The 8,169-nt window shown below is 41.6% G+C and overlaps 1 non-coding gene across 1 annotated transcript; it reads left to right on the top strand.

Annotated features, from left to right (window-relative positions):
* Window positions 1–5,501: 5,501 nt before the first annotated feature.
* On the top strand, window positions 5,502–5,574 carry trnat-agu (transfer RNA threonine (anticodon AGU)). The gene has a single exon. It is a non-coding gene; the product is annotated as a tRNA-Thr (tRNA).
* Window positions 5,575–8,169: the final 2,595 nt, after the last annotated feature.

Below are 8,169 nucleotides of genomic sequence, written 5' to 3'. Positions count from 1 at the left end.
AAAGGCCATCCAGAGTTACTGTGGAATCAGAAAACTTACTTCTAGCTGCATGTGGTACAAGTACTTCAGTTTTGTCAGAGTTAAGCAGAAGGAAATTAATAAACATCCAGTGTCCAATGTCCTTTACACATTCCTCAATTCAGGTGCAGAAAAAAAATTCCAAACCAATTTTTCATTTATTTGCTAACTTCACAGTGTATTTGAGCACATCACACACAGCAAGCCAGGGATTTTCTGATGCAACTTTCATTAGACTAGCACTTTAAGAACGATTCAGCCAAGTGAAATCCTTGATACCCCAGTCCAGATCGACCATTTAAGGTAAAACCTGGGCTCATCTGGGAGTTCAACCTGAGACTTCTCACACCCTAAGCGAGAATCATACCCCTAGACCAACGAGCCAACCTAATTAAAAAAAAAAATTAGGAAAAAAAAATCCATCCACTTCTTTCTCCGTGGCAAAAGGTTCGATATCATCCTCAAACAAAAAGCCAACGATTGAGGACGAATTTGAAGAGCTTTCTTGTCTTTTTCAAAAGACTTGGTATCAAGAACGCATGCCACTGCAGAGAATAGGATAGAGTCCGTGTGGAAACAAAAGAAAATTTTACAGGTACTCTGATGGCTGATTGTTGCTCTTAGATATGCAACTGGTGGTTCAAGTCTGAGAGCGACAGGTGTTTCCCAGTTGCTGTTGATAACCTTGTTGTTAGCTGGCACTGAATGTGTTGACTTATGACTAATTTCTCTTTTTTAACCAAATACAGCTTCACTGTTGCTTGAAAATTGCCCTAAATAATAAACCTGTGACCATTTCCTCAGTTCTGCATTTGTTCTTCTGTTCTGCTGCTAACCATTTATGTCGCTAACACAGTGGCGGTGGGCTGAAAGCTTTTCAAAGCACTTCAAAACTATCAGGAGTGTTACAGTAAAATTACTTATTGCCCTCCTGTGCATGCGCTTTGTATTCTGGGGACTTGGCTATGCAGTTTACCAGAAGGACATGCAGTCTGTACCAGGATATGTTGTTGGATGTGCTTTTTCTCAGTACACAATGGAGAAGTGGCACGTGTCAAGAGTGTTACAATTCTGAAGTTCCTACATATTTTTAGCTTCACCCATCAAGGTCTATCCTCTTTCTGAAAGCTATTTGCCTGCCTCACAGCAAAACTAGGACTACATGAGTTAAATAGACATCCATTTCAGAAAATGTGGACTTTGTAGTACACAGCAAACACAAAATGTAATTTGAGTGTAGTTTAATTTTTCATCCTTTTGTCACACTCAGTGAGCCATTTTTTTTTTTTTAAATAGGCCATATCTACTATACTGTCGCAATGTATTTTCATATATCTGGAGTTTATACCAGCCAAATTTCAAGCGAATCCAATGAGTTTGAAAGAGTACATAAAAATTATTTTTTTAAAAATGCAAAACTTTCAAAATAGCTGACTTCCTGTTGAGTGGAGCAAATATAAGCCAGTGTGAAATATGTCTGTCATGGTGATGACAGTGTCCCCACCAAAAACCATGGAGATTGAACAAACTTTGTGACAACTACAGAAATAAACACATTCAAAAATCTAAACATTGCTTGCATTCGGGAAAGCTATGGAGCTCCTCAATCATGCCAAAACCCACAGACAGTGTATGTTTTTGATTTTTCACAAGTATGAGGCATGAGCCAAAGATGCATGTGCCACTGGAGGAACAGACCCTCAGGCCCTCAGCCTGCACCTCGGGTTCTCGGGCCCTAATAGTAGTCCTTACGGTTGCAATGTGAATTCAATCGGGTCCTTGCACCGCAACAATGAACTGCTATAATTCCTAAATGGTTAAAAGAATATTTTTGTTAAATGCCTTGAATTAAAGACAAACAAAACCCAAAAAGTAAACTTTTATACTGACAGATAATATCCATACAAGACATGTTTGAGTGTTCACTTGTTCATATTCGTACCTGTATACTGTGTACAGATTTTATTTTAAAAGGAAAACAGTGTTCCTGTGCACCGCCATCTTCCTCTCTCCAAGGTTCAAATATCACATTCTGAGGACAAATCGTGACGTCACCAACTACAAACCACTGAGCTCTCCGTAAAAATCTGGAGCGTTCATAGCCTATTCCCTGCTGTTGAGACGAGTGAAGTCATCTGGCTGCCATCTTACCACTCACATCGAAAGTGTGTGATCATTTGGCTTCTGTGTTATACTGTCATGTCCGATCAAATTTGCCCCAAGAAAAGTATCTCTTGACTTTTTTCCTTTCATTACCACTTCTTATTTTCTCAACTTTACCCACATTCCTTACATATCTTTATAGCACTCCCTTTCACTGTTATTGTTTTTTTTTCCCTTTTCCAGTTCAGTCTCTGATCATTTTTTTTTTTGAACGGCTCTTTTACTCCTATAATTATTTTTACAGAGATTATTTCAGTTTTTCTTTGTACAGGAAATCATATATTGGACGCCGTCCGGGAAATAAGCCATTGACCGGGAAATATGACCAACCCTGATTTAAGAGTACTTATCAATGTACTTGGACTCAATTTAAACTAAAATCATGTTAAAACAGACAATCATGCCCATTTTGTCAATTTGTGCAAGTAGGTGTGACGTGTGTAGATGATGGACATTGTCATTTGGGCTTCACCTGAGATAAATGAAAATAACTACTGACCAAACTAGAACAACAACATCTCTTTTTATTTGCATCCCTCACTGCCATTTCTGCCTAAGGCTATGGTCCTTCTTTCATTTATGCTACTGAGGCTAATTTTCTCAGTTCATTCTTCTTTTTGAGTTTGATCTGTTGAGCTTGAGCTCTCACATTCAATATCAAACATGTCTAGACTTTGGCTCTGATCTAGTCTGGGACATTTCCATCAAAAATCTGACACAGTCAAAGTGTTCATCCCAGATATCACTGTCAGATTTTCAATAAAAACAGACAAAACGATGAGACAGGTTTTCTGTTTTTTTTGCTCTTGCAAACCATCATAAAATGCTGTAGGTGGGTCCACACAAATGGCACTGCGCACACACATGTAAAAATGATCACACACTATCAATACTCACAGGTGAAATGTCCATCCACCACCTTTGACTTGACAGTTTGTACAGTTCACTGCTGCACATGCAGGCATTTTTCTTGTAATTTTTCTCACCAACTACATCAATAACTTGACCAGTTTTGTTTAGCTTCCAGTAGCCTAAATGACCATTCTCCTCAACGATGTGAGTGGTAAGATGGCGGTCAGATGGTGTCACTCTGACGAGCCTCTGAGCTTTCCAGATTTTTACGTAGAGATCAGCGCTCCAAACATGATTTACCGAGGCTAGTGGAGCTATTGGACACATTGCTTCTAAATTGTTGTTAACAACCCTAAAGATGCCAAGTGTCAAGCATTTGGGTGTAAAATAAACCAGATCATTGATAATTTTATGTGACATGCTTTTGTTTTTATTCATGGAGAAAAGAGATCTTTTTAGACGGCAAGAATCACACTGCGATGGCAACAGGATTGTTTACTAGTATCTGTGTCAGTACTGAACATGCGTTATCTAGCCAAGTAGATTTAAGAAGAAGAAGCCTTTATTTGTTTCACATACACTCAAGTATCGACTGAATCACACAGTGAAATTTCTCCTCTGCATTTAACCCATCTGAAGCAGTGAACACACACAAGTGAGCAATGAGCACACACACATACCCACAGCAGTGGTCAGCTATGCTACAGCGCCCAGGGAGCAGTTGGGGGTAAGGTGCCTTGCTGAGGGGCACCTCAGCCCAACCTCAGGCCATGGCTCCTATATACCTAACCACATGTCTTTGAACTGTGGGGGAAACTAGAGCACCCGGAAGAAACCCACACAGACACAGGGAGATCATGCAAACTCCACACAGAAAGGCCCCTGTCAGTCACTGGGCTCAAACCCAGGACCTTCTTGCTGTGAGGAGACAGTGATAACCACTACACCACTGTGCCACCCTAAACGTTGAAATGTCAAAAAATAAAAAGATAAATAAAAAATTTGGAACCCGTAACATCACCTTGTTAACATGCATACCAAGTTTCAAATCTGGATCATGAATAGTTTTGGATATATGCTCTGGAAATGAACATTGCTCTTAGAAACTAAGTCAAAATATATTTTTTATGTAAATTTTGAAAAATACTTTTTTCAAAAATCCAAAATAGCAAAAGGCACCAGTTCACATGTTGCTTGATATGTATACAAAGTTTCATGAAGATATCTTCAGTACTTTTAAAGATATGGCCCAGAAACGAAAATGTGACCGGACGGACAGCCGGCCGGACAGAACCCATTTCTATATCCCCCGCCAAAATTCATTTGGGCAGGCGATCAAAAAATAACCAAAAATACTGGTTGAATTTTTTTTGGGTTGCAGTTCTCATCACCTGAAAACCACTGGCTGCTGCTGAGGATGGCCCCACATGAAGAGCCTGGCGATCAGCGAGGTCACTCATGGTGCTTATGGTTTGTCTCTTGAGGTCTTGGCCTGTCCACTGTTTTTGTTAACTCAGATGAGAAAGTAGCCAGAATGTACAGCCCACAGCCCACTCTACGATTGACGCACTGCATTATTTAAAATGTGTGTCCATTTTTTGCGAGGCAAATAGTAAACAGAAGCTAACTGCAGCTAGGAACTAAAGTTGTGAGTGACTTTACAGCAGTTTCTGGGGGCTGTTTTGGGGATCAGTGCAGGGTCTTCAAGGTTCTGCTGTGGCCTCAGGTGGGGTTTACATTAGACCGTATCAGCGGATCATCAGATTAACGCTTTTAAAACGATTAGTGTGCACACAGCAACGCCAATACACGACTCGCGTGCACACAGCAACACCAATACACGGATACGCTCGGCTCCGCAGGCATCCTGCGCTCCAAATCACTCCGCCCTGAACAGCGAGTGCCCTCTGGAGGGTGCGCAATCCAGCCCTGCGCAGCTCACAGAGCGCGCGAGTGAAGTGCACAAGCCACGATTCGGGACTGAGCAGCTGTGTGTGTGATCTCAGTGCATATCGGGCATGCACGTCACTTACCACTTGCAAGTGGAAGGATGGCAAGCCTAAAGACAATCATAACTACACAATGGGCAGTATTTGCATCAGTATTTGCAGTATTTTCATACTTTTATACTCTTTAATGAAAGGTGATACAAGGCGGAAGTCCGTGCCGTTTTTCAGCAGTCGCGTCACATGACCAACGCCAGCGAATCAGGAAGGTGGATGTCACAGTGACGTTGTCCAATGACGACGCCAGCTAGAGCTCAGCACAGCGTATCCACGTATTCTCAATGTTTACACAGCACCGGACCAGACACGATCTGGATTGAATACGTGGACCCTGGCGGATTCCCGTTTCCCGGCGTTTCCAGGCATTTTAATGTAAACGGACAGTGCATCCGCGAAGAAAACGAGACAGATACGGTCTAATCTATACTTGGCCTCAATCTTCAGTGAGTGTAAAAGAGTTAAGGCTCCTTAGCTCAGTGGTGAGAGCCCTGGTTTAGTAAACCAGGGGTTGTGAGTTCAATTCTCACTGGAGCCTATAAAGAGTTAGTGAAACTGTCTCTGAATCTTGCTTTTGTTGGCTAGGACGCTACCAGTTTTAGTATCAAGTGTAAACAAACCACAGCTGATGGATTCTCAATCCTCCCTGCCCTTCTCTTTCAGTAAACGATAAGTTTTTTTTTTTAAATTTATTAAAACAGGGAAAATGCAGTGAGAAGGTACATTCCAACATCCATGTAGGTAAACCCAGGCCAAAAATGGACATCGTCACTCCAAAAAAATTCAAGCAATTTTGCACACATCATAAATAAGCTAACTTCTGTCTGTATCTATCCTTTGCTTCTCTCTGACTTAGATTATCCAAGCAATCTGGTAGTAAAGCTTTTCTAGTGGTAGCTTTCTTCAAACTGCAGACATCTGACATCTTCAATATTGCTTGCCTTCAGTATGTAAACAAAGTTCACTTGTCCCCCAGGATAATGGCAGTAACGGTTGCTAATATAAGTGTGAGATCAGTGCAAGGGGTCTGTTGCAAATTTTGACAATGTGGCACAAAGTTATAGAAGGGAACTTCTTTATAATCTCACTATCTGGTGTGACCCAGATGAGGATGGGTTCTCTTTTGAGTCTGCTTGCTCGGCTATCGTCTCCAAATCATCCTCAAACAAAAAAACAAAGATTGAGGATGAATTTGAAGAGCTTTTGTGTCTTTTTCAAAAGAATCGGTATCAAGAATTCACACCACTGAGGAGAATATTATAGAGTCCGTGTGGAAACAAAAGAAGGTCCTGGTGCAAATAACGTCAAGCGTGCAGCGCCGCCAAGCTGTAAATCGCTGCGATCTAATAATGGCGGGCAAGCTTTTCGTGATTTTTGGAACAGGATTCAGATGCAAAAAAGCATTTTTCGAAACAGTTTTTTATTTATTCGCCAACTTTACAGTGTAATTGAGCACAGCACACACAGAAAACTGGGGGTTTTCTGACGTAACTTTCATTAGACTAGCACTTTAAGAACGATGCAGCCAAGTGAAATCTGCCTACCCGTCAGTCGCTGTGATCTAATAATGGTGGACAAGCTTTTAGTAATTTTTGGAACAGAATTCAGATGCAAAGAAGCATTTTTTTATTTATCTGCCAACTTTACAGTGTATTTGAGCACATCACACACAGAAAACCAGGTATTTTCTGATGTACCTTTCATGAAACAAACACTTTCAGAACGATGCAGCCAAGAGAAATCCATGTCGCCAGCAGTTCAGGTCGACCATTTAAGGCATCCATTAAATTAGCTAACTCAATTTTCTGATATTTACCTAAAAGCTAAAAACACAGAAAACAGCTACAACTTAGTAAATATAGATAAAATATGACAGAACTACAGACAAAAAAATCTGAACTTTAGCAAATGGATGCGTGAATTTTTCGACTAGCATCCTGTCTGTCAGTGTTAGCTAACGCTACTTATGTCATCTGCTGCACTAGTATATTTTGCCTGAGAAAGTTTCTCAACTAAAGACAAAATAAACAAAAGAACCATGACTTACCTCTGTCTACTTTGCTAAGGCATCATGTTTAGCAGATAGTTACAACTTTGTACAACACAAATCCTCATAAAATATAAAGTATTTTATAGTAAACGTACGGGCGGCACAGTGGTGTAGTGGTTAGCGCTGTCGCCTCACAGCAAGAAGGTCCGGGTTTGAGCCCCGTGGCCGGCGAGGGCCTTTCTGTGCAGAGTTTGCATGTTTTCCCTGTGTCTGCGTGGGTTTCCTCCGGGTGCTCCGGTTTCCCCCACAGTCCAAAGACATGCAGGTTAGATTAACTGGTGACTCTAAATTGACCGTAGGTGTGAGTGTGAATGGTTGTCTGTGTCTATGTGTCAGCCCTGTGATGACCTGGCGACTTGTCCAGGGTGTACCCCACCTTTCGCCCGTAGTCAGCTGGGATAGGCTCCAGCTTGCCTGCGACCCTGTAGAAGGATAAAGCGGCTAGAGATAATGAGATGAGATGAGAAAAGTATTATATTATAATAAACACTGAAGCAGAGGGAGCTCAGCTTCAGTGAGCTCCGAGGGCTCCGCCCAATTTAATCTCTGGGTTCGGAACCTGAAAAGTCGGTCCCCTTCCGGATAGAAGTTTTGTTTTTTGCTTTTTTTCCTGGTGCGAACCGTGACGACATCAGAGGGCGTGTTTTTAGTTTAGGATAAGTTTCTACATCTTCTTATGATTACTAGTTGGTCTGTGCTCGTATTTTGGAAGAAAGCAAATATCTGCTATGTCTGCAAGTCTTATGAAGACAAGGAGGCTCAGGCACCAAAGCGCAGTGTGTGGAGAAAATGTACCTGGCTCCGCATGTTGCTGGTGTTTTCACTTCTGCTCGCACGGCTTTCTGACCACCAGGGAAGAAATAAAAGAACAAAGCTTGCGGGCAAGCAATGCGATCCACCATCTCCGGACGACTGTTTACTTCTGCTGTGCACTGTGCAATGCCTTCTGTCGATGACGCATTCTTGATGACAAATTTCTGTTGAAAACTCATGGAGACCAAGGGCATCACTAGGCCTTTTTTACTGGGGCACATGCCCCAGTAAAAATCAGCTGTGCCCCAGTAAGAAAATGTTGAACGATTT

This window comes from Neoarius graeffei, chromosome 1 (genome assembly GCF_027579695.1).
Source record: "Neoarius graeffei isolate fNeoGra1 chromosome 1, fNeoGra1.pri, whole genome shotgun sequence".
In the NCBI taxonomy this organism is placed as follows: Eukaryota; Metazoa; Chordata; class Actinopteri; order Siluriformes; family Ariidae; genus Neoarius; species Neoarius graeffei.
This window is presented reverse-complemented; position numbering and strand designations above follow the sequence as displayed.